We start from the raw sequence: 27,730 nt of genomic DNA on the forward strand, positions 1-27,730 counted from the left end.
TAAAACAGCAAGTACCTTGTCCTTCACAGTTCTGGAGCCCAGAAGTCAGAAGCCAGGGTGTCAGCAGGGCAATGCTCCTTCTGAAGGCCTTAGGGGACAATCCTTCCTTATACCTTCCAGGTGTTCTGGGTGTTCCTGGGCTTGGAGTTTGCCTCCCGCTTCACATGACCTTCTCCCCTGTGTCTGTATGACTTCTCCTCTCTCCTAAGGACATTTGTCATTAGACTTGTGGCCCACAATGCTTAATCCAGGATGACCTTATCACAAGATCCCTCAATTACATCTGCAAAGGCCCTTCTTCCAAGTAAGCTCACTCTCCCAGGTACCAGGGATTAAGACTTGGACATATCTTTTTGGGACCACAGTTCAACCCACTAAGCCCATGTAGGTCTGAATATTTAAAAGTTATAAATGAAGCTAACAAACTGGTGAATGACTTAAGATTCTATATTCTTACCTTGACATTTATACCATCACAAAAACAAAATTTTAAAATATGCATGAACCTATGGTTTCATATGACCAAAATTAAAATATCAAGGTTGATTGAATTTAACCACTATTGCTTATATATAGGTGGTCTATTGATAGGCTAATGATGTTTAAGTAATACATGCATAATTCATAAATTATTATATATACTCCATGAAATTTATTTTTCTTATCCTTCAGTTCAATGAAATTGTATGTTTCTATGATCAAGAGGTTCATGTACTTTGTGATATATTGGCACAAATAAGGATAACTCTCCCTTCACAAGTTTGTTGTGACAATGAAATGAATCCAGCCTGCAAAAAGTAAAATGTAAGTACATTGAAATTGTATAAAATTTAAATAAGATTTCATTTAAAATGTAAATTGAGAATAAAATGTATAAAATTGTGTTTATTTCTCAAATAATTATAAATATTTCCCTGTAAAATATTCAGTTATCTATTAAATTTAAAAGGTAACATTATATTCATTATAATTAATGAATATCAATATATAATTATTATATAGTCATATTTAGTATAGATAAATAATTGTTATATATTATATTACCCATAATATAATATATAAATATTATATAATTATTGAGCTTTGTATTGATATAATATTATATAATTATATATAAAATAATAATCAATATACAATTATATATTCCTTATAATTAATGAATATCAAAGTTTTAAACAATATTTAAATCAATCTTAATTTTTAATTCAACTTTTTGAAAATTTAATTAAAGCTTAATAAATATTTTATAATAATAGGATTTGTAGCCTGAGCACTGAATGCCCATACAGTTGGCCATGTCAGTAACACTCCAAGATGTTACATCTAGACCTTAATATATACAAATTTAATAGTATGAATTTTTTAATGTTTATTTACTGGGGGGAGGGGCAGAGAAAGATGGAGAGAGAGAATCCCAAACAGGCAGCACTCTCTCAGCGTAGAGCCTAACATGGGGCTCGATTTCACGACTGTGAGGTCATGACCTGAGCCAGTATCAAGACTCAGACACTCAACTGACTAAGCCATCCAGGTGCTCCAGATAGTATGAATTTTTAGTATTGCAAAACACTACTTATCCACCATATATAACTGTTGTAAAAACTGTGTTAATTCTCAGTACCTGCAGAACCACAAACTGGAACATGAAAAGCAGCCAAAAAAAATGTGTGGAAATAGTTAAAAAATGTAAATTATGCAGAACCTATTGCCTTCATGCTACCTAAAAGGAAGGATTTGACATGCTAACTTGTCTTTCCTCTTACCTAAGTGCTTCCACTGCTCCAGTTCTCCCCAGTCTTTTTCTAATGACAACAGCTACACACCCACACACCTGAATGAGTTGCCTTGTGTTTCAGTGACATAGAGCAAGAGACATGGGGGCATGTGGTGGTGGGGCCTGAGTGGTGTTATCTATGAAAGTGAATGTTCAGGGTTCCAGGTCATGATGCTCCAGCAATAATAGCTGTATCTCAAGTGACAGTGGTCCCTGTATATTATATACATTTTATTGTGTGTGTATGTGCTTATGATACACCTATCCCTCTAAAATTGGGATAGGTTTCTCTCTTGCCCAGGGTAAGTTCTAGAATATAACTCTCAGAATTCTGTTTCTTTCCCTGAATCTAAATCCCACCTGGCCTCCTAAGGTGAAGGCTGCATCCTATCTCCCCACCTCCAGGGAGAGAAGGCCAGCTTTGAATAGTCTGCCTTGGAGCTACTGTTTGGACCTCCACCTCTGACCTCTCGGATGCTGACCACGCCTCCTCCTACCTTCCCATCACCTTCGGGCCTCTCTGAGGCCACTTTTACCTTCCTCTGGAATCATCTGACCTGGATGGTCCTAGACCCTCCTGTCACTCCACTTGCCAGGGCCCCCAGATCTCTTGCCACATATCAACCACAAAGTGGACCCTCCTCAGTTTGCTAAGGCCTGTTAGCTGACAGTCCAGCTCTGGTTAAGCTGGATGCTTGAACAACCTCTTTGCTTTCACAACCTCTCCATGGCATGCTTTTCCCCCTCATCGGTTAGGTCAAGTTCCAGACTAGCCTTGCTGGCCCATTACAGAAAATGCCAGAGGGATCCCAGTCTCACATCCCCGACTGAGTGCAGTTCCTTCCCGTATTAAAATGAAGGTTGTGGGGCGCCTGGGTGGCTCACTTGGTTGAGTATCCAACTCCTGATTTCAGCTCAGGTAATGATTCCAGTGCTGTTGGATCCAGCCTGGCATCGGGCCCCACGCTATGGAGCCTACTTAAGATTCTCTCTCTCTCTCTCTCTCTCTCTCTCTGTGTCGCTCTCTCCTTCTTGCCCCTATCCCCCCACTCATGTGCTCTCTCTCTCCAACTAAAAAAAAAAAAAAAGTTTGTAAATGGTGAAGTCCAGGCTGCAACATGGGGGGTGGGGGGTGGTGTTTGTTTGGCTAGCAGAGTTTTTAAAAAAAAATTTTTAATGTCTTAATTTTATTTTTGAGAGAGAGACAGACAGACACAGTGTGAGCGGGGGAGGGACAGAGAAAGAGGGAGACACAGAATCTGAAGCAGGCTCCAGGCTCTGATCTGTCAGCACAGAGCCTGAGGCGGGGCTCGAACTCACAAACAATGAGATACCACCTGAGCTGAAGTCAGTTGAAACAAACTTTTAAAAACAACTAGACAGGGGTTTCTGGGTGGCTTAGTTGGTTAAACGTCCAACTTCAGCTCAGGTCATGATCTCACAGTTCATGGGTTCGAGCCCTGTGTAAGGCTCTGTGCTGACAGCTAGCTCAGAGCCTGAAGCCTGTTTGGGATTCTGTGTCTCCCTCTCTCTCTGACCCTCCCCTGTTCACACTGGCTCTATCTCTCAGAAATAAAAAGTTAAAATAACATTAAGAAAATTTTTTAAAAACTTTGTTTCTGAATGTCTTAAAACAGGGCTTGTACAGTTCTCCCAATTTCTTACACTCAGCCTAATTCACACATTGATATTACCAGCCTAGTCCTGTGTGTAAACAATAAAGAATTGTTTGTAGAGCCAGATAGAAGTGGATTTGAATCTCTTCTTCGTTTCTTACCAGCTGTGTACTCTCGGGTGAGTCATACATCCTTTTAGAGCTAGTTTTCTCATCTTTCAAAGGGGTACCAAGACAAACCTAGCAGGTTGTGATGGAGACCAAAAGAAAATGTGCTCAGTATAGTGTCTGCACACACCAGATGCTCAGCCGTTGGTAGTCTGCCCCCCTCATTCAGGCTCCTTGGTTCTCGAGCTGCATTCTCAAATCGCCCAGGTTTGGGGTTTCTCAGTCCAAACACTTTATAACCTGGTTCTGGACCCTTTCCTTCCTCCTTTTGGATTAAGCAATTAAGGACTCAGGGGATAGCCTGCAGCCAGGAACCTAAGTCAACTAAATCCAATAAATGACTTCTTCTATTATGTAGAAATCATGGGTGCTCGTAGGTACTAATTGGCTGTCTTCTCTACTTTCCTTTACAGCGTTTAAGTAGTTCCTTAACACAATTTTATTTTGGAGCTTCCTAATTATATTACTCTAGGCACCTATTGTCAATGAGCTTGCCAGTGGGAAAAAAAAATGGAGTTATTTATTCATTCTTATATTCCACAAGCACTTATGGGGTAACTCTGATGATCTCAGCATGGCAGAGAATGCCAAAGTACAAGGTGCAGTCTCTGCCCTTGAGGAACCTAAGGACTCACTGGTGAGGAAAGACAAGTATATGGGAAATAATTACTTCAAAACTATATGAATTAGGTGACAGGTACCTACCGGGAATGAGGTTGGGGGTGGGGAGAACTCAATAATAGTAATATATCTGTGGTTACATTTTAACTATTTTTATATAAAGAAATAAAGCAGAGGTGCCTGCATGGTTCAGTTGGTTAAGAATCCAACTTCAGCTCGGGTCATAATCTGGCACTTCATAAGTTCAAGCCCTGCGTCTGGCTCTGTGCTGATAGCATAGAGCCTAGATCCTGCTCCAGATTCTGTACATCCCTCTCTCTCTGCCCCTCCCCTGTGTTCTCTCACTGTCTCTCAAAAACGAATAAACATTAAAAAAATTTAGAAACAAAAAGGAAGACAGAAGGCAGATAGAAGGTGTGCCCTGGACCAGGGAAATAGCTATTGGCAAAGGAACTGAGCCAGTGAGGGGCCTGACCCAGTTGGAATGAAAGACACAGGCAGATGAGTGGTTTCATTTCCATAGACACCATCAGGCTCTAAATGATGGCTATAATGCCCCTAAATGTTTTTCCTTCCCCTGGTCCTTCTCCTAATTAGGGAAATCTGTCATACTCTAGTGACAAAATATCCTAAGTACCATGTGAAAAAAATCACTCTCCCACTCAAAACCTTTCAATGGCTCTCTACTACCTGCCAAATCCTACTGCTGCTCACTGAATCCTACACTCCTCCCAGCCTCCATGTCCTTGTAGAACAGATAGAGTCTCAAGGGTTGGATGAAACACAGTTGGATAAAGGAAGGTGGCAAACTGAATTTGAATCCTAGTTCAGTCATTGGCTAGCTATTATAGATCCTTAAAGAAGAGAATTCAGTTTCCTTGTGCTTCAAATTCATACCTTATAGGGTTGTTGAAAAGATCACACATTTAAATACAATTAAAAGGCTTAGAATACTGCTTACACATAGTAAATACTCAATGACTGTTGCCTATTAGTAGAGCAATAGAAGTGTTGATTAATGAAGCAAGTGAACCTAGAGAGGTCTCTACTCCCAATCTTCACGGGTTACCTGATGGCCCAATGAAGACATGGAAGCCATACTTATCTGTGGATAGTTTAAAGTGAAGAGGGATGGTAAATATTTTGAGTGATGGACTCATATCCCAAAATCATGCTAATAAGCAACTGAAATGGATGGTATACGGAAAAGATAGAAACACAGCCCAGTTTTTGATGTGCTAATAAACCAGCTCTGTGGAAGAAAAAAATGCCCTGGTTTGTAGCTTTTGCTGATTTCCATGGCATGAATATTCCTTCCACAGCCAATGTCAGGCTACTGATATGGTGTCACTGTACTCAGAACTGGGAAGAGATACTCATATTGGCTCTCATGACCAGTGGAGCTGGTTCTAGTACACCACTGAAAACAAAAATTTCTAAACCAGAGTTAAAAAAAAAAAGTTTAAGAAGAGATGTGGCATAGTTCCTTACTCTAAAGCATTTCCACTGACAGACTGAATTCAATGTGTGAGAGAAGCAGGGCATTAAAAAATGCCTTAAGAGCTTCGGCTTTGTAGTCAGAGAGCCATGGGTTCAAATCCCACCTTTCCTGCTTGTTAGTTGCATGATCCTTGACAAGTCACTAAGCCTCTTTAATTCTAGTTTCCTCATCTATGAAGTGGTGATGATGATGATAGCAATGTCTACTTCATAAATGTACTCAGAGTTATGTGAGAAATGTCATTAAGAAAGAGCTTAGCAATAAGAAAAGGTCAAGAGATCAAAGGGGGGAAATGGGTAAGATACGTGTATAAAGAAACTTTGTACAACAAATCATCCAAATATTTATTGATTTAAAACAGCATAGACTTGCTCACAGTTGGCAATCCAGGCTGGGTTTAAAGGGAAGGCTCTCTTCTTCACTGAGGGGTTAGCTGGGCTCACTCGTGTTTGCAGTCAGCTGATGATCCACAGCCTCACTCGTGTGTGGCAGTTGGCAGGACTAATGGAGGCTAATGGGCTACAAGTCTGTCGTCATTGGACTGGGTAGTCTGGGCGCCTCCACATGGCCGTAGTTGCAGGGTTCCCAAGAACAGTGAGAGAAATCAAGCACTACTCTTGGGTCTTTCCAAGACTCACGCTTTCTTGTGCTGTTGGCCAAAGCAAGTAACATGTCTCAGCTCCAAGTCAGTATGGTGGGAAGGCCTCAAGGATCTGGACTTGGAGAGGGAATTTATTATGGTTACTTTTTAAAGTAAGAAAAGGCAATTGATAAAAGAGAAAATCTGAATGGCAAATAAATGCATAAGTTGGCCAACCTCACTAGTAATGAGAAAAATGCAAATTAAAATGAGATATCATTTCATATTTATCAGGTTGATAATTTTTAAAAGTCTGGTAAAACTAAGGGATGATATGAAAATGGAGAAATGAGAAGCCCCATACACAGCTGCTGGGGAGTGGACATATTATGACACACTCGGAGAAGACAGTAATTAAAATGAATAGATTCAGTTTCTATGAATCAATATTGAAGACCCAATTCTGAGTTATAGAATCATCAGATAATAAGACTTGATACATTATAGATGGACACTTAATTTTTATAGATATGTACATATATAATAAAATGCAAAACATGGATGGGAAAGATTCACACCAATTTTGGAATAATATTTATCTCTTGGGATAAAGAGATGAAGAGCATGGGTCACCTGGTGGCTTAGTCGGTTAAGCGTCCGACTTTCGCTTAGGTCATGATCTCGTGGTTCGTGGGTTCGAGCCCCGCACCGGGCTCTGTGCTGACTGCCAGCTCAGAGCCTGGAGCCTGTTTCAGAGTCTGTGTCTCCCTCTCTCTCTGACCCTCCCCTGCTCACGCTGTCTCTCTCTCTCTCTCCTAGAAATAAATAAAACATTAAAAAAAAAAGAGAGAGATGAAGAGCAAAGAATGAAAAATAAAGGAAGCTTTGAATTTATTTGTGCATTTTATTTCTCAAAAAAAGTGGAGTCACTAGACAAAATAGATGTTTATTGTATTCAAGGAATTGGTCCACAAGCATTTATGTTTGAAATATTCAAAATACTGTATCTTTGAAATATTCTGTAATTAAAGCAACATTTAAAGAAAGACTATCTGACAATTCCTTTAAACTAAGGAGAAAAGGTTGGGGAACAAGAGGACTAAGTTATATAACTGATTAATTAAAAAATATTTTTAATGTTTATTTATTTTGAGAGAGCAAGAGCAAGTAGGGGAGGGGCAGAGAGAGAGAGAAAGAGAATCCCAAGCATGCTCCACACTGTCAGTGCAGAGCCCAATGTGGGGCTCAATCCCATGAACCATGAGATCATGTCCTGAGCTGAAATCAAAAGTCAGATGCTCAACCAACTGAGCCACCCAAGCACCCCTGAGTTATACAACTGATTAATTTAACTGCCCCCCAAAAATGTAATTTTTGTAGGGAGGGGCAACCGAGTGTGGGTTGAGTGGATCAGGTAGAAGCCAGCGGCACATGCACTGGAAGACTTCATCTGAGGCAGAACAAGGGAGATAGAAGTTTATTGGATACACCACAAGGGGGCGTCAGGCAGGACAGCAAAGGAGAGACTGGCAAGGCGTTGGTGGGGGCTGTAGTTGAGGGGGATGGTGAGGAGATGTGGGAACATGTGGTTTTTCTGTTCAGTGCCTGTGTCCGGGTGTAACCCATTGGTCAGCTAGGGCAGGCATATGGATACTTTGAGGTGGGTCACCTAATGGAACTTTTTGCATTCAGCCTGGAGTGGGGTGGGGATTAGGGGATCATTGTGGGCCCTCCTATATTACTCAGGTTGCCATTGTTCAAGGTGGCACTTGTATTTTAGGTCACATTCACGGAAGTATAGAACGCAGAAAGAACATGTCTACAATCCAGCTGTGCTCTGCAGTGGTCAGACTACACCAGAGCACATTTTGAAAAGGGCGCACGCTAATGTGAATGTGACCATTTGTTCAGTCAGCCACACCCCTGGAGCATCTACCTGGCTGTCACTACCAGTTATGGAAGACCCTGCAGAGCACAGAAAACCTGAGGCCCTGTTCTCAGAGCTTAGCTTCTATCCCAGTCAATGCACACAGCAAACTTAAGAGCACATAGTATATGTGGGGTCAGGAATGGGAGCCTAGAGAGTTGACGGCAAGGGGGCTGATGAAAAGCCGTGCCCAAACCAAGTTGTGTGCAGAATGCTGGCAAGGTTGCCATCCACCTCGCTCTCCTGCACTGGCTCTGAATCTATAGGGAAACTTGAAGCTTTAGATGGAACAGCTCTGGGTACCTTCCTCCACAGACACACTCAGCATAGACAAGGACAAACCAGCCTCTGTGCCCAGAGGCTTTGCCAGAGCTTTCACCAAAGCCCAGCATTAGCACGTCCATGAGACCTTTACCCCCAAGTGCAGTGGAAGATGAGAGCCCTTTGCTCCATCCATCAGCTCCTCGGTGGCTTTATCCCCTCTAGGCTGAAATGCAAAAAGAGTTATTTTTGCTGTACTGCCTTTTTATTTCTTTTCAACCTCTTATTTCCTATTCTGTAATTATTGCCAAGGAATGTTCGCAGAAAACATGCTAGATTTCTGACAGTCTGTCATGTGGGGGAGAGATGAGCTCTTCCTGTGGGCTGCCCAGAGATTGCAGTCTGACTGGGGAAGGTGCAGGGAGACGGGTTTCTGGCCACTGTAAGGGAGATGTCTAGGGCCGCTGGACCCAGAGCAGTGGCCGGCTGCCTCCCCTGGGCATCACCCAGAGACCACACAAGAACATTGAAAAGGAAATCATTGGCCTTACAAATTCCATATAATGTCTTCATTTTTTATGATCCCAGAATAATCGTTGCAAATCATTAAAAAATTCTAGAAATGTTTAAGAAGACATGATAGCCCTATAATCTCCTCTTTTAGAGAAAAATCACTAACACTTTGATAGGAATCGTTTCAAAATTTTGATAGATATACAAACTTTCAGACATGAAAAGGGAAGAGTGCTAAGTGTAGACTGAATTGCAATGTACCCCCACCCCCTTGGGTTATATCTCGGAAGACTTTGCCATGTTTGGATGTGCAAGACTGGCTCATTCCCTTTATGGGTTGCATTATACCCACCTTTGCAAATATGCATTGAATGCAAACACCCACTTAAGGTCAGGCACTGCTCTAGGCGCTATGAACACAACAGTACACAAAACAAAGGTTTTGTCCCTCATGAGGCTTTATGTCCTAGTAGAGAAAAAAAACATACAAGCAAATGAATAACATATAAAACGTCCAAAAGACACATGCCATGAGGAAAATCAATGCGGGTTAAGGCAACATTGGGCAACAAAGGACACTGATGGTTTAGATTGCATAGTCATGGAAGACTTTTCTGAGGGGCTCTGTATCAGTTGTCTAATCTCTGTGTAATACGTTCGTCTAAAACTTTGTGGCTTAAGCAGCAATATTTATTAACTCAGTTTCTATAGGACAGGTGTTCCGAAGCAGCTTAGCTGCTCTGGGTCTCTCACAGGCTGCAGTCAAGGTGTCAGCCAAGTCTTTAGTCACCTGAAGACTCAAACAGGGAAGGATCTGCTTCTAAACTCACATGGTTGTTGGCAAGAATTAGTGTCCCACAGATTGTTCTCTGAGGGCCTCAGCTCCTCACTGGCTGTTTGGGAACTTTCTCCAAGTTCCTTGTCATGTGGGCCTCTCCACAGGGTGGCTCACAACATGGCAGCTGGCTTTATCACAGTGGGCAAGAGAGAAGAGCCAGAGAGGGAAGACAGAGTCAGCAAGCTGGAAATCACCGTATGTTATAATCCATCTCAGAAGTGACAGCCCTCATTTTTATTACGTTCTATTCCTTAGTCAAAAGTCACCAGGCTGAGCGCACACACCAAGGGAAGGGATCGTACAGGGTGCAAATACCAGAAGGAGGGATCATTGGAGCCATATTGTAAGGTGCCCACTATGGGGTGATATTTGGACAGAGGCACAAATGAAGTGAGGGAGTGAGTCTGGTAAATATCTAGGGAAAGAACCTTCCAAGAAGAACAAGAGCAAAAGCAAAGTCCCTGAGGTTGGAATGGCCCTGGTCTGAATGAGGAGCAGTGAAGAGCCCTCTGTGGCTGGAGCAGCAGAGGGAAAGACTGGTGGTAAGTGAGGTTGAAGAAGGAAGCAGAGATGAGATCATGGTGGCCTTTGCAAGCCATGGGAAGGACTTGGGTTTTATTTCTGAGTGATAAGTAATAGTTTCCCTGGTTTGCATAATGTATTTATCTAACTCTTCGCTGATGAAGATCAATTATAATTTTCTGTTTCTGAAAATGCCACACCCTTACGCGCATGTGTACACACATTTGCACTGGTATTTGTATAGTAGATTTACTTGTAGGTATGTAAGTATGTACATATCTTAAGGGAATTTTTATGGATCATGAGGTATGTGCATTTAAAAATGTAGTTACAGACATATAGCCAAACTACACTTAAGAAGGCTTTTCCCATTGTCTCTCCCATCAATATTGTGCAAAAAGGAGAACTCTGGCCAACACTAAGTAGTATTAAGCTTTTGAATCTTTGTTAATCTAAAGTGGAAAATGTGACATTTCATTGTGATTTGCCTTTGCCTTTCCTCTCTAAAGAGGATGAACAGTTTTGCGTCTATACGGAGGATGAACCTTTTTGCATCCTTCTGTTCTTCCTCTGCAGAGCCTATTGAGGTCTAAGGGTCCTCTTCTCTGACTGCCCCTGATGGAAGCTGGCCCTGTGGCCCCAGGAGATATCCAACTATCCAAAACTGTTTACCTTTGCTCCCTGGGGCCCCACGACCCACTCTGGCCTCCCCATTGCCGAGCCATTGCTGTCTTTGCCTTAACTCTTCCATGTGAATATCCTACCCAATATCCAGCTCCCCTACCACCCTCTGCACCAGAGCTCTGAGGTGCTCAGAGCCCCCCACAGGGCACCAGGTGGAGTAATGGTTACAAAAGTATACACTAGACTCTGATCCAGCTCCAGCTCTTATAACTCATTGACCTTCGGCCAAGTGCCCAAACAAAATATGCCTCCATTTATTTCCCTAAACTGAAGTCAGAAATAATAGCTGCCTTTCCAGTAGGCTAGTCTGAGGATTAAATATATGGTTCAGGAAAGAAACTAAGTATAAGTATAATACCAGACATTTAGTGGGTGGTCAATAGATGTGAACTGTTACCATCATCCCATGCTGCCGTGCCAGCCTCAGAATTCCTGCAAGGCAGTGACAATATCTTTTATTTTTCTGCTCCCAGACACACCTCATACAGTGACTTTCACCATATAGCACTTGATAATTATTTGTATAATTGTGTATGTATATCAAATAAAGGAATTCACATCTGAATGAATGAATGAATTGCATATGTAGACTTAATATGAAGGGACTTAACTACCAACTGCTATCTTGTGTACAATTGGGAATCCTTGAAGGATTTCTTGAAGATTAAATAACATAAAGCAATGTTTTAAGAAGGAATTTAAGGAATAAGTAAATTTGCAAATAAGATTTTTTTTAAACCTGCAGATTTCCCCAATCCCCACAAAGGCAAGAGGCCAACACACATTTGGAAGCATGCTTTCAGCTGTCTTCTCTTCAGACCACTCATGCTTAGGCTCAGTGGCTCCCCCAACTCTTGTAGCCCCTCTGACCCCCAGTCGGCCATTATTGGACAGACCCCCCTCTAGAAATTAACACACAAATGTACTCACTTTTTTTTTTTTTTTTTTTTTTTTTTCCTTNAGGCAGACAACCCAGCCCTCAGGCCACATCCAGCTTGTAGATGTTTTGCTCCACAAACACAGTATTATTTTAAATCGAATTAAAACTCAAGAAGCTTAATTTTAAAAAAAAATGTATATCTGGCTTCTCTTGCAAAATCTGAGGTCTGGCCCCATGGGCCAGCACTCCCATGTAGCAACGTCTGTCTGGAATCATGTAGCAGCAGCCCTCTTTGGATGGGCAGGTGTCTGATTTTCAGATTCCCACAGTCCCCACCTGCTTGTCTCATTGTTTTGTTGAATGGATGTTAAGCCACGTGAACTTTCAACCCTTGCCTCAAAACCACCATCCCAACTGGATGTTTGCCTTGCCCTTCACTAATGAGTATTTCAGCCCCAAACAACCCCTCAAAGGCACAGAGCAACAGTTCCTTAATCCCTGATGTGGTTTTTGAGAAAGACGCTCTTATACTTAAATACACCTGGGCATTGTCTACAGTTTTAACCTCTGGATATTGAGTACTTGTTTGACCATCACTATTTATAAGAAGCACCTCCATAAATACCCTGTGGAAGACATTTTGGGGAGCACAGCCTGGGAAGGTTCGGAGAACTTCCAAACCTAGAGAAATCTCTTCAGAGGTGGAGCAGCACAGCCCAACTCCAGCCTCTGCCCAGAGAGAAGACATGTGGCTAAAACAAGTCATCCATTGGATAGGTCAACAGCAGATGGAGCTGGGGAAGAGGGGGACCCCAGTCTCGGGACTTGCAGTCTGGGTCCTAGAACCAGACTCTGAGATGAAGATATGTGTGCAACAGGTTTGTCAGGGTGTGCACTAGGTAAGAGAGAGGCCTCAGATGACCCTGCGGGGGGGGGGGGGGGGGGGGGTGAGGAGCTGCATGCACCTTCACAGTTGTCTTCCATATTGAGGCAAGGAGGCTAGGCCTATGTATTTTCTGTATCAATTGGTTGTAGAAGAAGAGAGAATAACCGTGAGGGGGGCAGCTCTCTCCAGCCAAAGCCAATTCCCAGGGAGGGATGTAGCTATGAGCCATCAGCAGCCCACACTCCTATGAGGCAGTTCTGAAAGGGGGCTCTGGCTGGAACTCATAGACCGACTACACCCACCTTTCTTCTTAAGGGTTAAATAGCACCACCTTCTTCCCCGCCAGTGGTAGCAGTGACTACCACATGAAAATCAGAGGGTAGGACTTGGAGGCAAGATTTTTCCATCTTGCTTCCAACTTTTAGCACTGGTAAAGGGGATGATCTTTCTGAAGCACAGTTCCATTTACATTTACTACAATACTCAAAAATCCTCAGTGGCTCCCCATTTCCTTCTGAATGAATCTTTAGCCTGGAATTCCAGGCCCTCCACTAACTGTCCTGGGCTTCCTTTCCAGTCTGTCCCCCATTATTCTCCTGCAAAGCCCCATGCAATCTCCACAATTCACTTCCTTCCTGTCTTTGCTCTTGTTGATCCCCTTTGCCTGGAAAAACCTTATCTCCTATGTCCGTATATCTAAATCTTATCCAACTTTTTTGGTTCAGTTCAAATGCTTCCCCAGTTCCTTCTAACTGGAAGCAATCTCTGTCTGATCTTATAATAACATTTTTATCATAAGTTATATACAATTTATAATACATACTAAACCATAAACTCCTTGAGGGCAAGATTTTAATCTCACTCAGTGCCTTGTGCATAGTAAATACTTACTGAGTGTTGGATGGATGGATGGATGGATGGATGGACGGACGGATGGACGGATGGACGGACAGATGCATGGGTGAACAGTGGTGTAGATGGGATAATGGCAGGCACTGGACAGATGTCTTACTGTTGAGGTAATGCTGAGTCTTGTCTTCACTCTCTTCCTGGGCTCTGCATCCAATTTAGTTTATAGACAAGAGGAAGACTAGTCCAGAAAGAACTAAAGATGTATTTTCTGTATCAAAATATGAAAATTACCTACTGAGTCCTGAAGGCATTGAGGAATCACTGATTTCCCCTTGTAAACTTATCACCATATTTGGCCCTAAGAAGGGAATACAGGCTTTGCATGTTATCCTAAAGTAGAGCATAGAGCATTCCTATGAAACCTTTCATGTACCAAAATGGTGTACATAGAAGAAGTAATTACCATTAATTCACATAAAAAATTTGCTGGGCTTTTCCAAACCCAAAAAATAACCTCTCTTAGGTTTCTCTTATATTTTAGGATGCATCCTGCTAATGGATGCACAGAATAAATCCAAATAAAGCACAGATGCTCAGAGGCACAGTTCAAAGCTGTGGCAGCTTAATGCTGAGATGCCGAGTGTGGTTCCCCAGGAAGGAGCTTGGCGGGACCGCTCTCACTGCTGGGGTGCACGCTGCCTCTATAATGGCTGGCTGCAGAACAAATATTGAACACTATTTTCACTTCTTGCCATTTTTGTAAAAGTGAAAACCTTCCTCATAGTTCTTTCAGTTCGTGAAAACAGGTACTTATGTCCTTTTGTAAAAGTGAAGTGATATATCGTGGACGTTTGAAAAATAAGGGATACCTGTAGTGGATAAATCCACATGAGTGTACCACAAAACAGCCCCCTGGCTGGCTGTTACACTTTCAGGTAGTACCACTCAGAAGATTTCTTGAACCTCAGATAGTTGTTAACAAAACAATATGCTGATCAGTTCCAAAAAAATAAATCAGAGGCAATCAGTTTTGGCAGCTGCTTGGCTCATGAAAGGTGACACCCAATTAGAGAATATGAACCACCCCAAACAGCGCGGCTTCCAACATCCCACAGGATTTACAGCCGCAGTCATGGGTCTGACAGCCGTGGATCCTGCTTGGAGACACAAACTCCTCCAGAAGCCATAATAATAACCTCTTACTCTTGTGCAAGCTGCCTTTCATCTGGGTGCTCACAATGACTCCGTGAGATAGGGATGGAAAGTATTCCCATCCCCCTTTGAAGCCCAGAGAAGAGAGCCTCAGAGAGGAAAAACTATCCCTGCATAACCTGGTGATAAAGCTAGTGTGTAGTGGCAGGGCCACAAGGAAGACCTAGCCTTTGACTCCTTCACACAGCCACCCCCTTGCTAGTGTGTGACGTCCTCACCCATACCTTTGCCTCTGGGTCTACAAAGGAAAACTATCAAATACATAGCCAATTTAAGAAAGACTTGTGCATGCCTGTCACATCCTAGCCATTATTTAGAATTTTAGCACAAGGGAATTATTCTTTCTTATTTAATGGTTACTTATTTACTTTGAAAGAGAGAAAGAGAGAGTAAGTGAGTGAGGGAAGGAGGGAGGGAAAGAGGGAGGGGCAGAGCGAGAGAGGGAGAGAGAGAATCTCAAGCAGGCTCCACACTGTCAGTGCAGAGCCCAATGCAGGGCTCGATCTCCTGAACTATGAGATCATGATCTGAGCTGAAATCAAGAGTGATGCATAACCAACAGAGTCATCCGGGTGCCCTGGCCAGGGAATTATGCTTAATGCCTAATCAAAATTATTTCTATGCAGTTTCCTTTTTTAAAAAAAAATTTTTAACGTTTATTTATTTTTGAGACAGAGACGGAGCATGAGCAGGGGAGGGGCAGAGAGAGAGGGAGACACAGAAACTGAAGCAGGCTCCAGGCTCTGAGCCGTCAGCACAGAGACCAACGTGGGGCTCAAACCCACAAACCACAAGATTATGACCTGAGCCAAAGTCTGAAGCTCTACCGACTGAGCCACCCAGGTGTCCCTATTTCTATGAAGTTTCACCTCAGTCTCCTTTGTCCCATTCTCATCTCTTTAATATCCTTTGAAAGAAGGGCAAGTCCTGATTTTCAGAGGAATAAGATGGTCCCTATTAAGCCCTCAGGCAGATTGTGCAATAGCAGGAATGTGAACTCCTAGATGGCGAATGTGTTCAACCCTGGGACCAGCTTAGACTCCCTAGGAACAAGGCACGTGAGACAGGCTTGTTGGTGGGGTGACCGCAAGAATGACTCAAACGGATGAAGTAGATACAATGCCTATCGATTTTAACAATGGCTTTGATGGCGTTTCCTATAATATCACTGTGAACAAATTACAGAGATATGGACCTCATGATAATACCATTCAGTGGATTTATAACTGGTTGAATAAATTCAGAGATGATGATTAATGTGTGATGGGATCCTACGGTGTACCCTGAATGAGAAAATGAAGAATTTCGACCTCTGTCTTATCCAGTCCAAAACTTGTATCAACTATTATTAAGTGTCTGTCTCCTAGAGCCTGTCCGTCCCATCTACGCAGCTTAAGGCTGAGAGGAGAAGCTGAGGAGGGGGCCCCAGAACCTGCAAGTCAAAAACAGTCTGGATGGATGGGTATATCAGTTCAGACCTGATGAGATAATCTTTCAGTGGATATTTTTTAAACCTTGGGGTTTTATTCAAAGATTCGAGAGCACAAGGAGAGGATGAGGAGGGGTACCTTGGAACAACTCGTGAGAACAAGGCCTCAGGACTGAGTTTCCATGCAGGTTCAGGTTCACGCTCTGGCCAAGGAAGCTGCTGGGAATGTAGAGTGCAGTGTTTCAGTGGGAACCGGCTTCTGTGTGCTTCTCCCAGTGGACCTGAGATGTGTGCTTACGAGGGTCACTGACCAACTGAAGAAGGGCGGTACGCGGGTGAAGAACAGAGGAAAGATGCTAGACAAGATGTTAATTAAATCCCAAATGGAGGTGCTGGAACTGTTTAGCCTGATGATCTTTGTCTTTAAATATCTGAAAGACTCTCGCTTGGAAGAGTATTCTCATTGTGCGTACCCTGGAGGCAGCACTGGGGCTGGTCAGTAAAAGCTAAAAGGAAGCAGATTTTTGTTCATCTTTAGGAGGAGGACCCTAAGAACTGCAATTTTCCAGATAAGGCTACATGTCAGGAAGCAGCACAGAACCAAGTATGAGACAGCTCACAATCAAGAGAGGCCGCGATGTGGGTGGGTGCTTACAGGATGTGAGCGCTCCGGGCCAACCCAACAGAACGCAGGCAGTTGCCTTGGGGTGGGCCATCCGCATGAGGCAGTGGTGCTGGCCAGCTTTCTTTGGCAACAAGGGCTCTTTACAGTTGGTCCACCCTTCCTTGCACCTTCCACCCCTGACTGGCGCCCTACACACCGTTAGTAAATCCTTGAAGCCAGACCTGAAGGTTCAGGATGAGTGGTTTCAGTATCTCTAGATTTTCTCAGGGGTCTTCTTTGTCCTCCTCTTCCTCCTCCTCCTCCTTCTTCTTGTGTCTGCATTGGTTTTGGGGTTTTTTTGTTTTTTATTTACCATTTTTTTTTCTTAACCAAACTTTTTGGCTTCTCTCTGGGCTTACCAGTCTCTGCGTTTCCATTCAGCTGCGAGGCTCCCCACTGAGCACAGTGCTTTACTGGTGGCTAGAAAATAGGGATGTTAACGACTGTGGGATGTGTGACTAAGAGTGCTCGTCCAATCCCCTCCCTGAAGCTATCTCTGAACAAAATCTCCTTTGTAAAGATTTATCAGAGAGGGGCGACTAAGTGAACCACACGGCATCTGAGAGGGGAAGGGAGAGGAGTTGCCATAAGCTGAATCCCCACTCTGAATATCATTGTCTTGGGGTTTTTGAAACACATCACATGCAATCCTCACACAATACTCCCCTGGTTAGGTCAGTTCATCCCTGGGAAATGGAAGGAAACTGGGGCTCCCAGGGTTAAGTAACCAGCTCAAGGTGACAGGGCTGGCAAGGTGCAGATTCAGGATTTAAATTCAGGTCTGCACAACTACAGCCCATTCCCTCCTGGCTACAGGTTTCTGATTTGAGGAGTCGGAATCCAGCAGGCTTCATCCTACATCCATTTTGAAATCAGTTGTAGAATTTCATTCTTCCAAGAAGTTCACTCTGCAGCAATACTCGAGGGAAAATGTCACTCCACGGGGGGCATCGATTAGCAATATTAAAATGCCTTTAGAAAAGACAGAATGGAGCAGTGCAGGATGCCGGCCCTGAAATCAGGTTTGGGGTGCTAAGGCTACAACTCCAGATCCAGGGCTGCAGGAGGATGGAGGTGGCTGGTACAGGTTCCTCCAGAACCGTCTCTCCTCCTCACATTCCAGTACCTGACTGACGTATGTCCCTGCAGTGATACACCAAAGAGTCATTTTCTTCACTTTTGCCCCAAACCTGACATTGATAAAAGCGTCATACTACAATACAGGCTTCCATTTGGTATTATCGATTTTCCCTAAAGAAATGCTGCATTAAATTATAATAGCAAGCACACCTGCATAACGTTGACTTAGAGTATGGGGTCTGGGGCCCCAGCTACTCTATCACCCACTAACCCAGGCCCCATCCCTAACCACGAATTTCCCGGGGCCTCAGCTTCCTTCTTTGGATTGTCTTGAGAATTTGATTAGTTAATTACATGTAATGCAGAGTAAGTGAATTATTGTGGTTTCTTTGAGTTTTTTTTAATGTTTATTTTATTTTTGTGTTTTTTAAAAATGTTTATCATTTTGAAAGAGAGACAGAGTGTGAGCAGGGAAGGGGCGGAGAGAGGGAGACACAGAATCCAAAGCAGACTCCAGGCTCCAAGCTATCAGCACAAAGCCTGACATGAGACTCGAACCCATGACCTGAGCCAAAATCAGGAGTTGGCTGCTTAGCTGACTGAGCCACCCAGGCACCCCGAAATGTTTATTCTAGTTTTGAGATAGAGAGTGAAAACAGCGGACTGTTGGGGGAGACAGAGGATCAAAAGTGGGCTCTGCAATGACAGCACCCCGATGTGGGGCTTGAACTGGCAAATGACACCATGCCCTGAGCCAAAGCAGATGCTTAATTGACTGAGCCATCCAGGCACCCCTGGTTTGGTTTTTTGAAGAGAAGGGAAATCATGGTCATTGGGCAGCATGCTCCCAACCCAAATGCTGGGAAAAACAGCCAGCACCCCTAAAGAATGGCTCTGAGCTTAGACTCTACGTCCCCTCCATTATTCAGAGTATCTCTACAACCTGCCATACGCGACTCACCCACAAGTATTGAAATTTTCAACTAATGAGAGCTGAGTGTTAGTGATAAAGCGTGAGAATAAGAACCCAACAATTTACTTTCTGAACGTTCTGTCATTTCTTAATTTGACAAAGTCACTATCAGCATTAGCTGACTGTGTTCACTTCTATTTGGCAATTCCATTTAGGGGCACCCCTTGATTGGGGTAGCCTGAGAAAGGAAGAGAGAACTTTTCCAACAAACTAGAAGCATCCTATATTCATTCATGAACTGATGGACTCATTCATTTGATTAATGATTTCCTGAGAAATGCTTTATGCCCAGTGCTCAGCTGGGTTGTACAGATTCAGTGGCAAGACCAGAAGACATGCTCCCTGCCCTTATGGTACCTCTAACGAGATACACAACAAACAAGTAAACAAAGGATTAAACAATTACATCATAAATGAGTGTTGTGAGGGAAACAGGGAGTACTTATGACAGAGAATAATGGAGAAAGGGGGATACTTAGACAAGGTGTTCTGAGGAGAGAATGAGTAAGGTAAGACCTAAAAATTCAGAAGCCAGATGTGACAGGCACCACTAGTTCCCTACTTAATATTTTTCCTCTTTTTCCTTATTCTATTTAGGGCCATGATGTACCCAGCTGAAAATACTCAACCGTGATTTTGTCTGGAGTCACACAGCACAGTGTATCTAGCCAAAACACATTATTCCAGCCTTCTTTGTAGCAAGATGTAGCCAGTGTAACAGTGCTCTGGTCAATGAGCTAAAAGCTGAGGTTTTTCCCCTAATGGTGCTACCTTTTCTTGCTTCCCTTCAACTCCTTTTTTTTTTTTTTTTGCCTGAAATATGGATAGGATGCCTGGTGCTATGGCAGCCATCTTGCAACCATGAGGAAAAAGCCATGACAGAATCGCAGAGATCTTGCCTATGATGTTTTCAAGCAAATGACCAATGCCACCTTCTCCAGACTTCTAACTGAACGAACAAACAAACAAAAACCCTTGTATGTATTGAAGTCCTATTGTCACAATTTTCTGCTATTCAGAGTCGAATGAAATACCTCACTGATATATCAGTCAAGCAAAGCACGGAAGGAAGGGCACTTTGGGCAGAAGAAATGACATGTCTGAAGACCTCAAGGCAGGAATGAGCTTGGCATGTTTCGGAACAGAGAGAAGACCAGTGTGGCTGGACTATAGCAGGCATGGAGGGAAGTGAGGACAGCTAAGGTTGGACACATGAGCAAGAGACAGGCCAATTAAAGCCTTACAGGCTGAGGTAAAGACTTTGAATTTTATTTTAGGGTGAATGGAAACCATTTGATAGCTAATGTATATTCTATAGATCGTCTGCCTGTTGTGTGAGGAAGGGCCTAGAACAGGGCAGGAGGACAAGCAGAGAGACCAGTCAGGGCCATTGCAGTTTTCTTGGGAGTGAAGATGGTGGCTCAGACTAGGGCAAGGGCATTGGTGTGGAGGGAATTACACTGAAACAGCAGTGTTGCAGTCAGTGTGAGAATAATTGGGGGGTAAAAAGTCAATATAATATGTGAAGAATTTAGCATTTCTTTTGTTCATTAAGACAATCAAACTATTTATTGCCACAGACCAGGTCAGTGAAATAATATTGAATATACCAGCTAACATCTGTGTGTTACATGCTTTACAGATATTGTCTCATTAATCCTTATAATGGCCCTATAAGCTAGACATTATTATTATCCCCATATTATAAATGAGCAAATTGAGTCATAATCAGATTAAGCAAGTTGCTCAAGGATAATACTGTTAGTAAGTTAGTGGAGCTGGGTTTCAAACCCAAGTCTGTCTATGCCGTGACTCAAGCCACAAGGCACCAACAGACTATTCTGGGGGTGGGGAGGTGGTTTTCTATGCTGTATGTCTGGTACCCCACATAAAATGTCTCCACACCGCCCAGGCATGGTCTAGCTCCTAATTTTCTGGGTAGTAACACCTGGACACATTTATTGAGGCTTAATTACATGCCAAACCTTCACATTTATTGTGCCCACTTTGCAGATTGGGAAACTAAAGGTCAAGGAGGTTATGTGATTTACCCAAAGTCACAGAACTAGTGAGCTTTAAACCCAGGCTGCCTGACGTGTTTGGCCTCTGCCTCCTCCACAGGAGTTTGCTCCTGGAGAGAAGGTCTGAACCCACGCAGATCACCTGAATGCCCTGAGGGTCTCAGGGTGCTGCTTCACCAAGCCAGAACAATGCACACCGCAATGCCAGTCTGGATATGGCCCCACAAGCCAGGCCCCACTTTGAAATTAGGTGATAGTAAATACATTGACAATGGCAGGCTATTCCAACCACATGTAATGTCACTAGGCCACAAGCCCATCTAGGACCAAGCCAAGCACGGAGATTGCCCTAAGTCCTTGAATAAATCCTGCCTCCCTCCGGTTCTCCTTTGTCACCCTTCTGGAGCAGCTGTCTCTGATGACCTTGGCTAAAGCAGGGCCCCCTCCCTCATGCCACTTGCTACCCCATCATCCTTGGCATTTATAACTCATGGTTAGTGTCATTTATCGTTTATATGTTTGCCTGACGCCCACTAGAATGTAAGCGTTACATCCCCCTTGCTTAGAATATCTGGCACATAGTAGGCATTCGATAAATATTTGATGAATGAATGACTGAATAAATTAGTTAGTTAATCAATTTTTCATTTGCAATTGCACCCGGGGAAAATGATAAGCTTTCGGCAAATACACAGGTTTCTCTTGAGCTTAAGCACCTGGGACAATAGAAAGAAGGGCTAAGAGATAAACTGATAAGATGTCATGGGAAAACAACAACAGGATTGATGCAAGGGGTAGGCACTTACTCAAAGCCCCGTGTAGGCATGGTGGCCATCTTCCAGTCCCATGGGAGGTGCCATGACCCACTGCAGAGCAATTAACTAAGCACAACCAGAGGCTTGAGCTAGAAGCTCCCACTTAGGCAGAAGCCACAAGGGAAAGGGGCAGTGGTGAGCGGACTCCCTGGGAGAGGGCGGTAAGGAGGAGGTGCAGTCCAGGAGGCACGGAGGAGGGGGGCCTATGGCCATCACCTCCTGATTCGTTATTCCCATCAGCTGTCATGGAGCCTCCCAAAAAGCCATGCTCTGCTCCGCCTTCCACTGTGGGCAGCAGCAGGAGGAATGTGAGATGAGATTTTGGAAATCTGTGCCCCGCTGGGAATCAGTTCCATTTCGATTTGAAAATCAAAAAATAATAATAATAATAATAATAATAAAAGTTAAACAAAACATAGTTCTCTGATGCAGATGAGAGTCATCCATTGCTCATTTTTGTCTTCCCGGAAAGAACAGAAACCAAACATGCTCTTTCCCTGTTTGGGGGGGAACATTTTTACAGGCTGGCTTTTCTTGCTCTCTTTTGAATACCTCGAGCAGAACACCCCTCGTGTTGTTAATGACTTCAAAGATACCGGGTCCACTGTGCGGCAAGTGATAAAAATGTACACAGCATGTGTTGGATAAATTAATAAACTCTCCAGAGCCTCCAAGTCCTCGGGCCCAGCAGCACCCTAATGAAATGTTATTCTGAAGTGGAGGAGGTGGGAAGGAGAAAAAGGGGAGCAGTATTTAATATATGCAAATTAACTAGTATGCAAATTGCCACTAAGTTAAAAATAACGGACTGCAAAAGGAGCCCATTTTTTAAGCAGCTTGTTTATTCATTAACCTAATTCCCATTATCAATCCTTCTGTTTTCTTCTTTATTAAGTACTCACATTTGGGGAAGTTTGCTTCCTACAAATTGTTTTGCTCCAAAACCCACAACACCGGTGAGAACAATCACCATACATTAGCTTTTCTCCCTCTCGTTCTTGATTTTGCCCCTAGTCTGCATTTTCTTTCTTTCTTCCTGTCCCTTTCCTTTTGCCTTTAGTCTCCTTCCTCCTGTCATCCTCACTTGCCTTGTTTCTCCGACATCTTTTGTTTCTCCGATGCATGTGGCTCCCTGGCAGGTATGTGGGGCCAGGGTAAAGGAAGCCCCCTGTCTCGAAAGGTCTTCCTCCAGGGACCTTTTCTCCCAGCCACCGGCCCCATGGGCTGGACTGTCAGATACAAAAAGCACCAGAAGCTGGCTCCCCATTACCTTGGGGCGTGGACAAGCATCAGCCTCCCGTCAGTAACATCAGAACAGCCAGAACAATGCACACCCGATTCCGGTCTGTATATGGCCTCCTCTGCCTCAAGACAGACCTTACACAGTGTTAAGACAAATTGGCAGCCAAAATCGTCCTCTTTTGTCTCAAGAAACAACCACCTTGCTATGTGCAAGCTCTGGTGCCCCCTAGAGGCTGAGGACGGTATAGGGCGCGGGGCTGGTAGCGGCGAAGCAGGGCGAAGGCAGGGCCGGAGGAAGGAGCAGGGAGTGTTCTCCCACACAAAGCCTCTGGCTGCAGTGTACCTAGAGGGCACATCCCAAAAGTGTGGGCACCCACGAGCAGCTGGGGAAGGGGCTGGAGGTAAAGGCTTTGCCGATGCTGCGCATGAGCTTGCAAAGCTGTGTTTTTGTGTTTAACTGTTGTCATTTTTCACCGGATTTTTAATCACATAGTTATTACAAAGCATCAAGATTTTTTTTTTTAACCAATCGCTTCTCTGTACAGGGTGCTTGGCTACGGCTGTGCAGAGCTGTTTGTGCCGACATGCGCTGCGGAACGTGCTTTCTTAGACACACAAGCACCCCGCCCGGAGGCTCAGTCTCTTGAGAGAAGCTGCGGTGGAGGCCCTAATGCAGAATCTCAGGGCCGGCCTTGGCGGGAGCCCTTACTCCACAGCAGGCTGGGCTGCGAATCAGATGCAAGTGATTCAACGTGAACACATATTCCCTGAGCAAATAACTCAAATTCCCACTCCTTCCTGAGCTCCCAAGTTGCTACCGCTTAGCATTCTCCTGGGAAACATGCTATGTCAGAGCAGGAACCACATTCTTCAGGTCTCAGCTCAGAGCCAGAGCTTTGTCATCCCCCCCTGCCGAAGCACCTATTACTCTCCGGCAACCATGTCAAATGTGAAAGGTCTCACTCAGGTGGCTGCCTGGCATTTTTCTTAGACAGCAGACAGCTGGGGAATGAATTTGCATCCACTCCTAAACCTCCAGCCTGCACTGCAATCTCCCATTGCTCTTAAGGGCCAGAAATGGTGTCAAAAGGCTAAAGACCTCAAAGAGGCAGGCAACATCAGAAACAGTCTAAGCTTGAGATGGAGCCAGAAAAATAAATCATTATCATTTAAGCCCTGCATGTTCTCATACATACTGTCTTTGCAATATTTCCATAGAATGAGCAAATAAATCACCCTGCTCTTGACATTTTTAATAACTTTAAGAATGTGGTTAGGGTAATACTTAACTTTATTGACATATTGTATGGTTCATCCATCTCATCAAACCTCAATGAAACTTCAATGAATATTAACTGAGGACCCATAATGTACTAGGCACTGCTTAGAGAATCCCCCGAACAGTCCCTGTCACCCTCCAGGAGCTCAGACTCATCGCCTTGACTCCTGTCTGGGAATCAATAGCCCACAGGGCAAGACTAGATGGAGTTGGGTACAGACGATTCAGCTTCTAGCTGGATGATCTGGCTAAGCCAACCCCCTTTAAATGATAACTGTGGCATATTTTACAAAGGGGTAGGAGAGTTTAAAAAGGAGGTCAAATAATTTGAGGAATAATGGTGAAAATATAGACTCATTTCTCAAATACTACCTCTAGGAGACACTCTTTGGCATCTTGCATTCTTTTTGTTTTTATTTTTTTTTAATGTTTTATTTATTTCTGAGAGAGAGAGAGGCAGTGTGATCAGGGGAGGGTCAAAGAGCGAGGGAGACAAAGAATCCGAAGCAGGCTCCAGGCTCTGAGTAGCTGTCGGCACAGAGCCCGATGCAGGGCTCAAACCCAGGAATGGTGAGATCATGACCTGAGCCGAAGTCGGACGCTCAACCGACTGAGCCACCCAGGCGCCCCATGGTGCCTTGCATTCTTAGAGGCACAGACTTTTCTCTCTCACCTCAGGATTTTTTGAGTTGTTGCCTTCACAAAAATGCTGTGACTTCCAACTCTCTTCTCTTAGCCATTCTTATTCATTCCCCAGATCTCGGTTCAGACATCACTGCCTCCAAGAAGCTTTTCCTGATCTCTCAAATCTGGCCCAGGTGCCCTGCTCTGTGTTTGCAAGGCCCCCAACCCCCCATCCCATATTCTCCATCACAGCCCCTGCCCCAGCTCATTGTAACTGTCTTTTACTTGAATGCTTTCTCCAATCTTCTATGAGCCTCTGGAGGGCAGGGACTATATCTGTCTTGCTCCCTCAAAGTTGTCTCCATAGACCCTAAAGTTAATAACTCTATGAATGTGATTAAGGTATTACTCAACCTTATTGATATAGTGTATGGTTCATCCATCTCATCAAAACTCAATTAAATCTCAGTGACCGTTAAACCAGGGCTCAGAATGTCCCAGGCAGTGGTGCCTGGCATAGAGTAGATGCTCAATAAATATTTTAGAGCGCATAAATGAGGAGTGGACCACACAGCCTCATCAGGGAAAAAATGTCATTAGCCATTCCTGTCACAGAGGGATCCAATTTCTCCTTCCTCCTAAATACATCCTTGGCTGCTAATCTGAGCATTCCAGAGTGAGACTTAAACTGCCTGAGAAAACATATTATAGGCTATGTAAAGATAAGAGAAAGGTACACATATTTAAATGTGGTCCTTCTTATTTATGGGTGCAAACTTTACACTCAGAAGACATATCTTCTTTATGGCAAAAGCCAAGGAAACAAATATTGGACAGAGAGAATTTTGCAGCAAACATTGCAGAAATGCTTTAATATCTCTGCTACATAAAGAATTCATATAAATTGATTTTTTAAAATTCAAGACCGCAATAGATAAGTAGAAAAAGAATATGAACAGAAAATGCAGATAAGGGGAGGCCTACCTAGTAAATAAAAATGTAGAAAAATATTCAGTCTTGCCAATTAAGACAGTTAGGAGGGATAGGACCTGAGAAAAGGACCAGAGAAGAGAAAAGGTCAGTTGCCCCCGTGGCCCAGCCTCCTTCCCTCACAGCAGGACTTACTTGCTGTTGCTGCTGTGTTTCAATGTGCCAGGTGAGGTGGGTTTGAGTAAGAGCCCTCCGGTCCCTACCACACCAGGAGAGATGCAGAGAGCAACACAGTGACCAAGGCCAGGATGTGAATTCAGAGCTGGCAGCCAACGGGGTGGATGGAGACTGTAAAACAGCAAGAAAAGGGGGTAGAATGGCTTACAGGCAGCTTTGCTTATTATAGGATTAAGTGTCAAAGGTGGCTTGCACAGTGCTTAACATGCAGCAAACACTAGAAAACTGTGAAACTGGAAATACAGGATTGCAAAAGGAAGAGGAAGAATCAAAAGGGAAATAAATGAATGTTTGGAAACAAGGTGATCTATTTAAATAGGACAATACCCCAGGGGCTTTATGATTTGCTGTCAGCTTCTGTTTTTGGCTTCTTCGACAACCAGCTGCCTTGTAAGTTTCCCTCAGGTGCACCCACCAGAAGGGAAATGAGACCCATTAATGCTTCATGCCAACATGGTTCACAGGTGCCTTGGAAGTTTGGAAATGCTTCTGAAAAACAAAACAATAACAAAAATATAATTCATCCTATTAAACTCTCAGAACCTAAAAATAAAAATACATTATGTGGTACACCTTAAACTTATACAGTGATGTATGTCAGTTATATCTCAATAAAACAGGGAAAAATAAAATAAAAATAATATTTAGTTTGACAAGCTTGGTACAGTATAAATAGAAGTGCAACATTTTTGGAAAGCAGTCCAGCAATATTTATCAAGCACCATGTATCAATTAGTCATTGTGGCAATAATGCTGTGTGACAAACGACCTCAAAAATCTCAGAAATGAAAGTTCCCAGGGGTCCAAGGTGGAAAGTGTATTATAGCCTAAGGCATCCCATGACTGTCAAGGGGGAGCACTGAGATTCCCAAAATGATTCCTCATCTTGTTGATTGCTGAACTCTACCTGCTTGCAAAAATCACTAAGGACCTGAGGTCCAATAATTCATTTTGTGGGGACTCTCATAAGGGTCTGTCTACCTGGGCAAAGGAGATTACGCAGTGCAATGGGATTTAGAGTAAGCAAGAAGGGGAAACTGTCCAATTGATGGGCTCATTTCCCTAGCTCAAAAGTCAATGCATAGAGTTCAACTGACTTCTCAAAATTGCACATTAAAACCTTGCTGAAAGGAACTTCATGGAGTGAGAGAAATAGTCTGTATCTTGAACAGGGTCAAAAAGCTTTGTATAATTTTGACATCTATCAAAACTCATTAAAATGATCACTTAAGATGTGGGCATTTTATAGTATGTGACTTATTCCTTTACAGTATGTGGTTTAAAAATAAAACCTGTTGAGAATCATCTTACTATACTATTTATGTTTGTATTTTAGAAAACTGATTTTATCTGGCAACAGACTGGCAAAATTAAGGTGAATAAAAAACTATTTATAGTTCTTTCACTTCTGGCCATGATGGAATAACAAGGGCTGGATTTAACCTCCTGCCTGAAATAAACAATTTTTTAAATAGTTTATTGTCAAGTTGGTTCCTATATAACACCCAGTGCTCATCCCCACAAGTGCCCTCCTCTATGAAATGTGAAAGACATTGGATGTTGGACAGTGATGGCTGAGGAAAGGGAAACAAATGAGGTGGG

General features: G+C 43.4%; 1 long non-coding RNA gene across 1 annotated transcript; it reads right to left on the minus strand.

The window, feature by feature from the left end:
- Positions 1-6,080: 6,080 nt before the first annotated feature.
- LOC144221812 (uncharacterized) lies at positions 6,081-26,598 on the minus strand. Its single transcript, XR_013332187.1, has 3 exons — positions 26,456-26,598; positions 26,087-26,239; positions 6,081-6,397 (listed from the first exon to the last, which is right to left on the minus strand). It is a non-coding gene; the product is annotated as an uncharacterized LOC144221812 (long non-coding RNA).
- Between the last annotated feature and the right edge of the window lie 1,132 nt (positions 26,599-27,730).

The sequence above is a fragment of the Crocuta crocuta genome, unplaced genomic scaffold (genome assembly GCF_008692635.1).
Source record: "Crocuta crocuta isolate KB4526 unplaced genomic scaffold, BGI_CrCroc_1.0 scaffold580, whole genome shotgun sequence".
Taxonomy (NCBI): Eukaryota; Metazoa; Chordata; class Mammalia; order Carnivora; family Hyaenidae; genus Crocuta; species Crocuta crocuta.